Source organism: Notolabrus celidotus, chromosome 15, assembly GCF_009762535.1.
Source record: "Notolabrus celidotus isolate fNotCel1 chromosome 15, fNotCel1.pri, whole genome shotgun sequence".
In the NCBI taxonomy this organism is placed as follows: Eukaryota; Metazoa; Chordata; class Actinopteri; order Labriformes; family Labridae; genus Notolabrus; species Notolabrus celidotus.
Window position 1 is genome coordinate 29,015,159 of NC_048286.1, and position 15,546 is coordinate 29,030,704.

Sequence of the window (15,546 nt, forward strand, 5' to 3'; positions counted from 1 at the left end):
GAGCAAGGGAAGGTTCCTATCTTGAATGCGACCACTGTCTATATATCACTCAATATTTCCATTTCTAAACACTGTACCTTTAATGACGACCTTCAGTTGCATCAACGTTAACATTCTGAAATGTGCAGAAACTGAAAATGTGGACTACTGAAGAGGAGGACTGTTGCCATTGAACATAATCCTGGTTGTTTGGAGTATCGCTGTTCTGTCTAGAAGCCTGTGTGGTTGTCTTTCCTCTGCACAGCTGTGTCCTGAGGACGTCTGTGTCAGTAATCATCAGCTGGAAGCAGGATTCTGTTGTTTTCTCATGTAAGGAAGTTTGATAGCGTGATACTAAGAGAAAGACACAGCTGTTTGTGATCTGAACAAAAACACTGCAGGAGGTATGGCAAAGGAAACTGTTCACACACACACACAGACACACACACACACACGTAAAACAAGCAGGAAGTCAACATGTTGTCATTCGTTGGCAACTCACCAGACATCGTGCAAACAAAATGAGATGTACAGGAAGTTCCTACTTTTATGAACTTAAAGATATAGAGACCGACTGCAGATGACTAATATAAACATACTGAACACTTCTTCAAAGATCAAGATCAAGATCAGCTCCAGTCTAAGCACAGCTATATTTACACTGTTCTAGACCACATGGACTCCACAACAGTTTCCTGTGTAGTCATAGGAAACAATTCAGTTGGTAGTTCAGTTATAATTCTTCTTAATTTCATAGACACTTGATTAAGACAATAATTGGAAGACGTACTCCATGAGGGCTTCAAGACAGGACAGGATGTTAGTATATGTACTATACTCATCAATGAGGCCTTAAGATGTGTTCAGACCAAAGACTGTAAAAATAAAGGACATAGTATCCGTGACGTCAGGGATATGTTTCTGAAGCACTGTTTTGAAGCCCATATTGGAGCCACATTGGAAATGCTGAACACAACATAACTTCTATGGAAGGTGAAAGGTGAGGTCGACCATTAAACTGTTCCTTTTTGATCACGCTGGGTAAACAACTGTCAAAGTGAGAATCGGGACCACAGGATGACTTTACATTTCAACCTTTCCCTGAATACTTTGAATCCAGTGTTCATTTCATGCATTTCTCAAAAATAGATTTTACTTTTTTCATTAATCAGATAGTCCCTTCATTTTCATTTGGTCCTTAATACCACACTAACTGATTGGATCAAATCTCCTGATGCAGCAATGTCTTGAGTTGTGTATCTGTGAATCAGACCCACAGCTCACTGGTTAAATTGAACAGAGGCTTAAGTCCTCGAAGCAGACCAACCAGGCTCAAATCCAGCCAAATGTCATTCCCCACTCTCTCTCTCAGGTCTCCAACTGTATCTACTGACCTGTCCTCTGAATAAAGACATGAAAAAACCTTAAAAATAATGTTTGAAAAAAAAAAGTAGAATGTCAAAAAACTAAAAAAAGATACGCTCTGGTCTGTCCACAAGGAAAACTTTACATGCCTGTTTCTTTTAATGAGGTTTCAAACCACCAACATTTCTAATGTAAAAACAGTCCAACTCACTGCAGATAAAAAATCCCACACACTAATGCAAATTCATGTGAGTTGTGGAGTTCTCTATGTTACCTCACATTAATGCAACTCTACTCACATCTTGGGAGAAGAAGCTTTGCAGACAGTAGTTGTGCTCTGCAAGAACAAAGTTTGCTTTTGGTCTGAAAACTCCTTTAAACGATTGTACAAGCTAGTTCTGCCACATGACCATTGCCTTACTGTACAGTATATGACTGTGATGTAACTTTTTTTAAGTATTCATATTATATGTAGAGTGAAGTAGCAGCTGATAGGTTTATCAGCAAAGTCACTGCTAATGCCAAATGAAAGCAAATAAGAGTCTTGTTGCAATGCACATGACAGTGTAAGCACTGACCTATTATTAGGATTCAATGTGTAATAAAACATCAGCTTTGCTCTGAAAATGTTGCCCTACACTGTTGGAATGGCCGAAGCGACGCTCAGGAATCTATTAGCCTTTGTGTAAATGGCTTGTTGCTTTTACACACCGAGGCTCTGGAGCGCTGCCACTCGCTTTGTAATTAGTGCTGCATTTGTGCCAAAGACCCGCTGGCTCACCCTGTCCACACTCTCCCTCACACAAACATCCACACTCAACAATTAGTGTGTTTTACCTGATAATGAAATTATGTAAATGGTGCAAGAGTCCAGGAGACGCTCGCTTATTCGATTCAAACAGGTTCCGGCCCCATTACCATATTTTAAAACATCTGACTTAATCAGGAGAACGAGGAGGGTCCAGGACCCAGGGAGAGGGATGAGACAAAGACTTTTAACCGCATCCACTCGCCTCATAAAGAGGTTATTAAGAGTCAAGGCTGAAGATGGCCACTAATGATGTGTTGGGGAAATTAGGCCGATCAAACATTAAAAGCCGAGGCCCCCTCCTGTGGGCAGAGAAGCAGCCAAATGGGTCAATTAGAGAGGTATTATTTCTCTCTCTCCCTCGCTCCCTCTCTTAAGAAAGGGAAAACAAGTAGAAGCTGATCTGCATAAAGTGTTTATCAAGACAGACATGCCCACTTAGGGCTGATCAGACTGAAAAACCTCATCCAGCCAGAAGAAAACGAGGAGGAGGGGACTAAGTTGGTAATTGTGCATCTCTGCATGCATCTACAGGAGTGTGTGTTGTCTTAATTAACAGGATCATTTAGTGTTTGCTCATGTCCCTGCATGTGAATGTGTAATTTTTGGCCCCAAGCAATCAGCATATTGGTATTGTCGATTTAGGTGAGACCAAGCGTGTTTATATGAAGTAAGCATGCAGCAGGGTTTGAAGGTAAAGGGCCGAAGGAAGAGAGAAACAGAGCTATTAGTGCTCCTCAATCAAGAAGTAATTCAGAATCAACTGCATAATGTCCCACTCGTAAATTAGAATAACCGAATTAACGTGCAAAGCGCTTGAAATTGCTTAAAATGAAGTACAGGCATACATCATGGGAGGAGGAGGAGGAGAGTAATGTTCCTGGCAGAGGATCTACTCACTATAAATTGAGGTTTTATCCCTTTTCTACTATGTTTTTACTTCACCTCTGAGTGGCATATTTTCAATTAACTGCTGCACCCTAAATGGAGTTCAATTTGGACTTTAAGGAAGGAATAAATTCTACAGCCTGGTGCTTTATTGTGGGTTAAATACACTTGAGTTTAACACTTAACTTCTGTCTTCATGCATATCTCAGCTGCTAGTTTTACTTTCCTCCCTTGTGTTTTAGCGGGAGGAGGAGAAGGAGGAGGAGAACGACAGAGGGGGGAAAGGGGGCTAGGAACTGTAATTCTTGCCCAAGGTTTAAAATAAATTAGCTCTTAGCCATCCGAGGTTAGGCTAACATATTAGAATTTTCCATCTGCTTGTTCTAAATCATCAGCGAGTCCGCTTAGCACAAAGGGCAGGAGGCTCATCTCTCAACTCGTGGGACAGATTGCATTACTGAGCAATATACCTTTATTTCCCCCATTTAATCCTCAGTGCTGTGCAGACCAGAGGCACAGCTAGAGGTAGTAAGACACAGAAGGCATGTGTGTGTACGATTAAGAAGGATATACACACAGAGGAGCATGCAGATATGACTGAGGTTTATGCACCACACAGGAGAGTGTGGAGGACTGCAGGATTGCACAGAGATGAATACACACAGAGAACACACACACACACCACCATCAGGTGTCATTTTTAATCAGCTGATAAGTCCTTTGTGTTTACCCACTGCTTTGTGTTACAGAGAGAGGTGTCAAAACAGGGTCGACACATCTGAAACACTTAGCAAAAACCACCCAGACACCACACACACACACGTCACTCTTTCTCTTCAAGTAGCTGCCGTCTTGCCCGTCTCTCCCTGTGCATCAGTAATCAACCTTGATGCTCGCTGCTGTTGTGGCCATTGATTTTTCTGTTCCACATGTGGGTGAAAATTGCACTTTAAGTTACCCTGAGTGTTAAATTAATAATGAAACCGCAAGAGTGCCCTCTCCTGACTTTCAATTAACACCATCAGGATTAGAGGGGACGGCGGGAGGGAGGGAGGGCAGGGAGAGAAAAGGGGGGAAAGGAGATAAAGGAGGGAAGACTATCCATGACACCCATTCTCAAGGTTTGGGTTTCGATTGCTTCAGTGTCCTCTCATCATGTGACATTATAAACAAGAGCTACCTCCACTAGAGCACAGTGTTAAGTGTTTCAAAAGAAAATCTAAGTTCACGTGAGAAAAGAAAACCCTCACTGGACAGCCATTTAGCCATTTTTGCAAATAAGAGACCTAAAGTGAGGAGCTTTAGGTTTTGGGGGCTGCCCTCTTAGTATTTGTACTTCCACATACAGTATGTTGTCTGCAGACTACAACCTTACAGACATAAAACTGTAATAGAGTTACAAGAGAGGAATGACCAAGCATTAGACTACAGTTTTCAAATCAAAAGGAGCTACCTTGAAGCTTTTCTGAAAGATTAAAATGACTTCAACAGCTTCTATTCTGTCATTTCTTTATATTAGACATGCATATAGACAAACAAGTTCACACCAAGCAATACATTTGTAATCCAAGCCAAAAGGCAAAATTTACACAGGAAAAAAAAACTTAACATCTGTGGCAAGAACGAGTAAAGTGTGGTACAACAAAGTGTTCTAATGAGGCAATAACGCCAATATGATGCAAGCTAAACTAGCTGCAACCTGGGTAGGCCTGGGCAGAAGGTGCTTATTGGCTGGTCAGTAAGAAGATAAGGAGTACAAAACTTTTGGCTCTAAAATGTTTGTCTACGATGCTGCAATAACTACAGCTATTAACCGCAACAAATAGTGCATATTAAATCAGATCACAACTGACCAATCCATCATGCCCAACTTCCAGGGCATGCTGAATGTCAGTCTCTCCAGGTCACCTGACCTCACACATGCTGGGAAACTGGAGCAGGAGAGTGCACTTTATTATCACAGATTGTTTTGAAGTGTAGATATTTCAAAGCCCAGTTTTGCTCATGATAATTTGTACGCACTGATCAACCATGGCATTATGACCACTGACAGGTGAAATGGATAACACTGGTTATCTCTATGCAGTGGTACACAGTGGGTGGGATACATTATGCAGTGTGTGAACATTTTGTCCTTGAAGTTGATGTGTTGAAAGCAGGAAAAGATGGGCAAGCGTAATGATGTGAGCGACTCTGATAAAGGCCAAACCGTGATTGCTAGACAAGTGAGTCTCCAGCTGCAGCTACCATGGGATTTTCCTGGTCTACAGTACCTACCAAAAGTGGCACCAAAAGAAAGGAAACCAGTGAAGTGTCAACAAGACCATGGGCCAGCAAGGCTCATTGATGAGTGTGAGCAGGGAAAGCTGGCGGTCCTTTCTAACAGAAGAGCTACTGGAGCTCAAACTGCTGAAGAAGTTTACACTGTTTCTGATAGAAAGGTGAACACAGTGCATCATCATTTGTTACATACGGGGACCCACAGAATGTCAGGCAGGTGGTCATAATGTACAACTGAACAGTGTGTATGTGAAGTGCATGAGCATGAAAAAGCTTCAGTCTTTGACAACATGGCATATGGTGGGAATGAAGGTCAGTCATGCCTGACCCTCTGTACCTGGCCATAGAGGATGGATCATGAAAAACAGCAACATTTAAAAAAAAAGGCATTCAGGAATAGGAAATTAGATTTAAGTGAGAAGACAGGTGTATTCTCATATTTTCAATAGATGTGTTATAGTTTAGAGATCAGCTGATGTTCACCTTAAGAAAACGTGCTGGTTTTTGTTTTTTTTAGCTCTGAAACCAGGAATCCCCCGGTTTCCTCCTGTGAGGCCGTCAAGCCCCACAGACACGTGTCTACAGGAAGACAAAGACAGATAATATGTGGATAAACAACTCGCCAAGCCAAAGTACACAGGTGCCTACTGCCAGCTGGTCCTGTTACACACACACAAACATAGAGACAGACACACACAGACACACACACACAAAGCTACTTCACTCTGACCCTGATTTCCAGCCTCCGTCAAAGGAAACACCTGCCTGATAGAGCTGCATGTGAGGGAAGCATCCAGAAGCCATTATGAGTGTTAGAGGGACATTGAACTGCTGCAACAATGCTGTCAGAATAGAGCTCTACAGTTTTAGACTGAGACAAACCACATCAGCCAGTTGGCTACTACACACTGTTTGTCTGTTTGTACGCAGACTGTAGGACATCACATCAGTTCTCTTTACTTCCTGATCAGCACGGTCTGATCCCAAACCCCTTGATGAGGTCACCACTTTATTTCCAAGCTTGTGTTTTGTTGATGGCGTCACTCATGCTATAAAAAGCAGACATTGTTTCACATCAGAGGAATGACACAGCCTTGGTCACACTTAGGAAACCTTTGTTTAAGTCGGTAGAATCAGTGTGGTAGTTGAGTTACAAAACCTCAAGTCTGAGTCGAGTTTGGAGTCTAACTAAACCTCAACTGAGACTTTTAGGTGTGCAGAAAATACATTTTATTTCCTACTGAAATCAGACAGCTCTTATCTATGTGTCTGAAGATATAAATTATCAAGTCACAGCTCTGTGCGTAAATCACATTTGTGCACCATGCCTCTCTTAATGGGGGGACGCACATCATTTCAGCTGCGGTGGGTTTACTGCATGAACTCATAAATACCTGCAGCCTACCTGTCATTTATCAGACTTCTATCCAACCAAACATCTCAGACTGAGTGGCTGACTCACTAAAGAGGCTCACGTTACCATTAACTAGTAGTTTTCTAACAGTAACAGTCCAAGTACGTTGGGTGTGACTGGTGTCCTCCTGCACAAAATGCTAACTTTTTTTGTTTGGGTTTGTGTTTCATATTTATTGGTCTACCAAATTCTTCTGAGACAGTTTAGTCTATGGTTGTGATGGCAGGAAAACACACCACACACGCACTGTCAACACACTCCCACTCGGCCGTTTATCCAGGTGCTTCCTGTATTTCTTATATTTTGGAAGTTTACCTGAGTGTCGTGATGTTTTCAGGAAGTGCTGTGATGTGATGAGCGATTGTGATACTGCAGGTGTCGGAACAGTAAGAGTTCAGCGTGGCCTGCACACACACAAACACTCCCACACACACACACAGAGAGAGAGAGAGACAGTGCCAGGTGCGATGTGTGTGTCTGTTGTTGTTCTCTTGATGTACTCCACAGCCCAGTGTGCTCAGATCATCCCGGCTAATAACTTCCTGTTTCCTGTTTCTGACTCCACTACTTCCTGCCCGCTGAGCATGCCTGCTGGATTCAGGCTTAAAAGAAAAAGAGATACAACTTAAGAGGTTGGACTGAATCATGATCTTATTTAAGTCTGCTTTGATAGCTACGCTCTCATTTAAATGTCAGCAGTTGATTGAACCAGCTCAGGCCTTTAGCTGTAAATGTAAAAAGCATCAAAATGACTTTCAATAAATCCATAAACACATTTTTAATACATTTTTCAGTCAAATTTTTATTTCCAACACCACCAGTGAACTACAACTACTATTCATATTTGAGTTCCTTTACCTCTTTGTCCCCCTGCCTCTACTCGGCCCTTTCTCCACCCACCGCTCGCCCTTTTTTTCCCAGCACTGTTTGTCTGCCTCATTGAGCTTGTTAACAGCTCACTGCAGTCATAGGAAATAGCATGGCGGTGAGCTAATGTCAGGTTCCTGTTTGACACATTCATACAGTGTTTTGACTCTGGTCAAGGTGAAACCCGTAAACACAGGCAGACGGGGCAGGACATGAACATCAGGGGTTAACTGGAGGCTGTGATGTGTGTCACAGGGGCTCAAAAAAACATCCAGACTATGACGCGTGTTAGAAATTCAATTGACGGCATCGAGCGTCTGTCACTTCCTTATTCTGTGAGTTGTTTTCCTGTCTCCTTTTTTCTCTGTGAGTCATGAAGTAGAAATATAATCTGAATGGGTTGGACAGAAAACAACAAAGAAAGGATTGGAGTGGCCATATAAGAAAGTTTTTGTCAGTTTAATCATCTTTGACCACATAATCTGATTGGACAAGAGGCATCCAATGAGTGCTGATAAAGCATATAACATCACTAGACTTTTCACTGTCTGTATCATCCTACCTGAGGTCTTTGGAGTACTATTAAATAACAATTCATTAGAGAGACTTTTCTAGATTGAACAAGGTGTTAGCTCTGAATCACACAGGCCACCAAAGCCACTGTTAACGGACTCTTAATTCACTGACTGCATGTTCAATGTTGACACGAGGATTTACGTACAGAATAAAGAGTAGATATTCTGCTGTTCCATCCTGTGATGAAGGAGACAGATCATTGATGCAGGAAACAAAACATAATTTCAAAAACTGATGAAATCTATCAGAACAATCTAAACTAGGAATGCGGTTCAGGACACTATTGGCACTAACTAGCTGCACAAAACTATTGAAACAACAACATGAGAGTGTATATGTTTAGCATAAACCATAGCATCAATTAATTATCAGAAGAATCATCCCCAGATCATGCCGTGTTCCCCACCTATGGGGATACACTGGTGTACTACAGTGTCATCTTTAACTTTGTCCATAATTACATTTTTAACCAACAAACTTTTAGTTTTTTATAACCTGTGTTTTTTTTTCTCTGATACTAACGTCTCTTTCCTTTAGTTCATTTGCAAAAACAGATAACTCTGTTTTTATACATTTTCCAAAAACATTTTTTTATATAGATTCCTAATAAAGTTACATTTTCAAGATATCTCTGATTAGTAAAGTCATTTTAACTTAGTCAAAGCCACCACACCTCAGTTGATTGATCATACCAAAAGCTAGTATTAGAAAAACTATGTTTTTTGAAACATTTTTATAATTCTTCAAAAGGGAGTTAACCGTTTTGGCAAATGAACTCTTCAGATGTCAAATTTCTGTGGGTCAGGACCCCCTGAGGGATTGCGTCACACCAATGGAGGGTCGCAAGATGTCTTCCAGATTTTTTAATTTTTTTAAATAATCCAAATTTGGTCATTTTACCCATTATTGTAAAATTATAGACAAAAATTGTAGTTACATTTTAAATAAAGCCCTGCAAATAAGTATATATCATTAGTTTTCTGCCTTTCTTTGTTGCCAGATGACTCCTAAAGTTAGGGTTAGGGTTAGCTAACAGTTAATTATGTAGATTAACTCATTCTGAAGTTGAAGTAAATAAAGTATGAAGCAACATTTAACCACTTTGAGGGACAGTAGGGGTCCCAAGTCTTTGGCACCTATATTTTGGGGGTCACGAGCTGAAAAGTTTGAGAACCCCTGCCCTAAGTGACCAATCAAAGCAAGTATTTAACACAGCTGTGTATACAAAACAACATCACACCTGAAAGTGAGTAATCTTGGACCCTTCAGTCCTCGGTCTGTGGCCTTTGATAGCCAGACAGCACTTCAGTGAGACTGCTTAAATACATGATGAAAGATGAGTGTTTTATTGAATGTAGATTCATTTCTGTTAATATCATCGTTGCCGTGGGAGTTAAATGTGTTCACTACATGTTCTCAGTCTGCTGTCTGTTGCTCACTGCTGCTTGCCCTCACACATCATTCACTAATGAGTGAGTGACATCTACTGGAGGCTCGTGTGACAGAGCACTGTCACCCTGCCTGACACTGAGAGCACACGTCTCTTCATTCATCCATCCATCTACTGCTGCTGCAGCTGCATGGTGGGAAATCTAAAAGGTTGTTAAGTCATCAGAAAATGCTCTTCAGGACTAAAAATAAATAGAAGCCATTTTATAACTGCTGATAAAACACATCATTATGTGTGTCATTCGTTGGACAACAGGAGCTTCATTCAGCTGGTTCTGCATATCACTAACACCTAGTTTGAGACGTGCGTAACCCGGCTCACTCGTAAAGTCACCGTGCTTCTGCTTGCATCAGCACTCGACCTCATAACACTTTGTGAGCAGTGGATTATGAGCTTCTTCCCCACAGTAACACTCCCACTGCTGTCCTCCTGACACCTGATAACTTCACTTTCCGCCCCTTTCACTCCAGTTGATGGAAGACACCAATTTGGATAATTTACTGTAAAAAAGGTCCAAATTTTCACCAGTTTATCGCACCATTATGTACTTTCTGGAGACACGTGGTGTCACACTTCTAGACAATGTAGGCAGAAATTAGATGTCAAAATGGGAGTCCAGCACTGGTTTGTATAAACTCTAGATAAGGTTTGTACAACTTTTCAACGTTATTACACACAATACCAAAATAACTGTGCAAATTCAGGGGCTCCCATCAGCAGGAGATAAGCCCAATGCACTGATGAAATAAAGGCCATTGTGCAATGTACTGTGGGGCCTGTGAATTTAGGTGGACTCACGATGATCATCCCGATCTGTTGTCGTAAAAATGTCAGGTGAAAAGCAGTTCATAGATCGCCACATGTAAATGTGCTGATAACTAGCTTTCTCAAACTTCTCTCTGAAGCGGATTTATTTATACCAGTGAAATCAGTCTTAAGTTATTGTTTAATTTGTGATTATCTAAGTTTTACTAGACCACGTTTTTCCAAATCAACTGCTTCATCTGGTTTTCTTCTCAGAAGTTACTAACAAGAAATTACTGGGAATGGTAAATGCTACATCCAATGACCACGTCATGTGACGACTTGTGTGAACGTCATTTTCCACCAAGCTTGTATCGAAATGCAAGATGAGAAATAATCAGATGACCAGCCCAGCATTGTTTTTGTCAAGCTGTAATACAAATGGTGCCTAAGAATAAGAAAGGAGAGGAGACAACAGGACGATTGTTACTCTCAAAGTGATATATAAAGCAGATATAAATATATAAAGCCTCTGTGCTTTTTTTTGTCTGTGTGTGTGTAATGCCTGTCAACAGTATAAGTCATACTTTGTCCAAAGCTGTTTTGGGTGTTTTGTACAGTTATAACAAATCAGGCGTGCACTTCTGTTTGGGGCAATTAGGAGGCTCCAAAAATGTATTTGCACTTGGGCCCATCACGGTTATGTTACGCCACTAGCTCAATCACTTTAGTAGTGACTTATTAGACAAAAAAAATAAAATTAAAGAAATTAATCAAATTGAAAATAGTCAAGATTGTAACTTTGACAAGTTATTTCTTAAGGAGGGCAATGATCCATAGATCTAAGGCAATTTTACTTCTGCCAGCTGCAAGTTGTTTTTAAATTAACACAACTACCGCAATTCATTTCAGTCTGCAGAAAGGTTCATAACAAAGTCACACATCAGCTTCAATCTGGTTTACTGCATCAATATTAGTGTAAGTAGCCAGATTCATTTCATCATGATATGTAAAAAGGTTAAATTTTGGTGTTGCCAGGTCTGTTCACCAGTGAACAACTCTTAAAATGCCTGTTTTGTGGCACCGGTTTGGCTTAGTGGCTTACTTGGCGCTCCATGTACAAAAGGACACAGTCCGGTGGACGGCCTTGGTTTGATTCCAAGTGATGGACTTTTCCCGCATGTCACTTTCCACTCTCTCTCCCAGTTTCCTGCTCTTCATCAGATGCCAATTTGTCACAAACTCTATTGCTGTGCACCAAAGTAAGTGCATTTACTCAGCAAAACAAAACTGGACAACATAAACGTGAAGAAACACCCGTCATGAAAATGTCATTTAGGTTTCTCAAGACATAATTCATGTATTAAAAGTCTCTACATGAAACTGAGACTGCTGATTCAGGTCAGGTGGTAAAGCAGGCTGGCCCCAATTCGAGATTATCGGTCATAAGTTCAATTCCCAGCCTTTTCCACTTGATATATGTCTTCCCCACTTCTAAATTACCTGAAAAAACCTTCCCCATATCTCAATGAAAAAAAGTGCAAAACAAAGCAGTATGGTCCTTTAGAAGTGGTCATAAAAAGTCACTCAGGGCATGAAAATTTGTAACTACAGATGGAAATACACAGAAATTGCGGTCCAAAAGCAACAGCTCAAACAAGTTAGCCCAGGACTCAGCTGAATAAATCCTAAAATGCAAAACAGGCGAGAGGCTGACAAAGAAAATGAGGCGGCTGGAGGAGAGGTGATTGGGGAGGGCTTGTTTTGCCTCCCTGGTCCTCCCTCCTGACATACACGCTGAACACAAATATCATTCATTAACAGTAATGTGCCATCTTAACGCTGATGGATGGGGCACAGGCCCACACCCACACACAGACACACACCCAAACACACACACAGAGCAATAAAACATACACAGACAATTTAAAACGGACCTGCTGGGGAGCCAGGATGGCTGACTATCAGTCACATAAACTTACACACACACACACATATATGCATGTACACCGTACAAGCAGGCACAGATACAGTCACACACACACATAGAGGCTTGAAGCTCAGGTGTCAGGCTAGCATGGTGCAAATGAAGACATTTCCTACAGCTGGCAACCTTTGATGGCCCAATGATTCCTCTGCCGCTCACCAGCACTCCTCAGAGGGAAGGAGAGATGAGAGAGAGAGGGGAAAGGGACCAGCATGGACAGAGGGAGACACACACAGTGATCCAGAAAGAGACAGTTTTTCAGCCTCTAGTAAAGGGCAGAAACATCCAGGTGTGTGCATGCTTTAAAGTGCTATCTGTGCTGTGGTTCAATTCTTCAGACATTATCAATCACCAAACAAACAGTCAGTCAGAAGACTGCCTGTCTGACTGCACTGGACTCTGTGCAGAAGTGGTTATACATAATCTTCCTGTCCAGCTGGGCAGATATGAGATACTGCAACCTGGGTTAGAGCTCTGAGCAAATGTTACATGTGAACTTTGAAGGAATTTAATCTTTAATGGAAATATAAATTCTTAAATGTTTGTTTTTAGAGAGTTGGTGAAACCAGAAAATTCAGGGTATGTTTCAAAAGACAGAAAAGACTGAAGTAAATGATACCTCAGCTTTTGTGAAATACTTGATTCTGATTGGTCGGTGGTTATGCCAAATAGAATCCCTTCATACATTATCCCGTACCTAAACTGAGCCATACAACATATCCATGCACTAAAGATGGGATGGTGATTTTATTTTGAAATGCCACAATTTTGCAGGAGCACACAACACAAACAGAGATGCACAAAGCAGGATGGAGGGTCAATTACTTAGGTTTTCAGCAATTAAGCATAAGAGATACCCTGAATATTGACCTATACTAGTCATGATCCAGTCAGAGTTGTCTGAATTCAACAACATTCACAACAAAACATGGATCTAAATCAAAGTTCAACACATCCAAACTGATAACAAGATACAGGGGGGGCTAAAAGCTGTTAGTAGTCTGCTGAATGAAAAATAAATACAACATGGCTCCATGTTAAATTTTAGGCCAGCATCATAAATTACACACCTCCACATATACAGCTCATATCTAAAATGTCAGCATGGAAAGTCAGCCTACTTTGCCATTATGTTCTTAGTAAGTAGAAAAGATAATTAAGTTTGGCTAACTTCATAAGCTCTTCCAACAGAAGTGTGTTTAGCTCACCTGCTTTGCATTTGGAGTCCCTTTTCCTCCAAGGTGTAGAAGTTTTCTGGAACAACGTCATTTCCCCGTGGACTGCAGGTCTTTCACCACAAACAGGTCCAGTAGGCTGGGTGTCCATATCTTTCTTTTCCACAGAAATTACCATTTCTCCTTTTTTCTACATGCAGGACAAAATTCCTCTGTTGCCAAAACAAATGCACAGGTGACAAAGTTGCTGACTTTCCTGGGTGCTGCATGAGAAGGACGTTGATTATTTTGGTTGCATTGATGTAACTCAGCAGCTCCTTCCAACTTTCCTTCACAGCTGTCACGCGGCATTCTGCGTCACTCTGCTAATTAAAGGAGGCCTGCAACACCTGGCGCTGCTCTGGTATCACGTGAACTTCACCGTAGTGGTTTAATCCCACTTTCCACCGCGCATCTTTGACTTACTATTAACAATGCGTTAACAAGGGGCAATAAAGACGTTCTAAAAAAATAAGTTAGTAGGTTTGTTAGAAGGTAAGTGAGTATATGTATGAATTTATGAATTAATGGATTTATAAATAAATAAATAAATAAACTCAGGTCGTAATCGTGTCAAAAATGCTCACTGAATATGTGAATATGTCCTACATTAATTACATTTTCCATTGAAAAAATAAAATTAATAATAATAATTTTAATCAACATCTGTATTATTGAAATACTACATTTTCACTAATTTCATAATCAACCTTTTAGTTAACACTTAATCATCAGTTAAAGTGCCAGAGAGGGCAAATTTATTGGGAGGACAAAACATGGATTATCTTCTGTATAATAAAATGACAACTAGATTTTCTTTTTTGAGTCAACACAGTTTGACATATGTTGATGACTTACAACACTAATTTTATAACTGTATTTTTTATACAAAGTCAGATTGAAGAAAAAGGTACAATTTTGGTCTAAAGATGACAAAAGAATTGTGGCAATTTAAACTGTTATAGATATGCTAGATGATAATTTCTTACTTCCACATTTTGGGAATGAAAGACATTCATTAACATGAATAGAAATTAATTATACCTTCAACATTTTAACTCTTCATGTGGCAGTTTTTGACAGATGATATTTTATATTTAAAAAAAAAATTAAAAAGTATATTCTTTTAAATATAGTTCTTAGCTTTGATTTGACCGCCCCTGCAAACACATACACGTTGCTGTCACCATGCACATACACCACTCTTGAAATCATTATTAACACAGAGAGACTTTTGTTGGTTGAATGTTAATTCAAAATTGCATGGAACACTCCAAAATGTAAAACTGAAGCTAAAATTCCTACGAAGAAAACCATTATCAAAACCTAAATAGAAGCTGTCCTTCAGTGAAACATAAAAAGTGTCTCATCCAGCTGAAAACCCTAAACATGATACATTTTAAAGGAAAACCTACAATATCAAAGCTGTTCTGAAAAAATGCATTGTTTTTTTGTATTCTATTTTGCATAATACTGTGATTCAAACTTTGAGTGTTTTTTATGCTTTTATATGGAGTTTCAATAAGGGCATTTTTCCCATAAGGAATTAATTACTCCAGTTTTGGCTACAGATATAAACACGCACACACCCAAAATAATTTCACCCACATTCACCACTTCTAGACATCTCAAGGCATGCAGTGAACACAACAAAGGCTGAACCCATTTACCCTTTGGTACTCATTCAGCAGGATTTGTGCCCCCAGTGGAAGAAAGGAGAGTAGCATTTATTTGCCAAAAAGACTGAAAACTGTTAAAATGGCACAAATTGTTGGACAAATGTAAAAAATCTAAATTTTAAGTCCATCTGGTGTGGTTCACATCTATGCGCAACTAAGAACTTTTTTTGTTGTTGTACTTTCAGGATCAAAAACTGCTTTTAGCTCTGGTTTGAGACTCTTTTTTCCTTTCTTTTTAACAATAATATCCTAACATTAAAATCAGAGCGCTCCAATGGGTTAACTGGTCTATTTT

At 40.2% G+C, this 15,546-nt stretch overlaps 1 protein-coding gene across 1 annotated transcript in view; it reads right to left on the reverse strand.

Annotated features, from left to right (window-relative positions):
• The window catches only part of LOC117826689 (E3 ubiquitin-protein ligase Rnf220-like), a 308,612-nt gene extending 294,690 nt beyond the window's left edge, over positions 1 to 13,922 (reverse strand). The window contains exon 1 of the mRNA XM_034702943.1: positions 13,567 to 13,922. The gene's annotated coding sequence lies outside the window, so the exon portion shown is untranslated. The remainder of the gene's footprint in view (positions 1 to 13,566) is intronic.
• Positions 13,923 to 15,546: the final 1,624 nt, after the last annotated feature.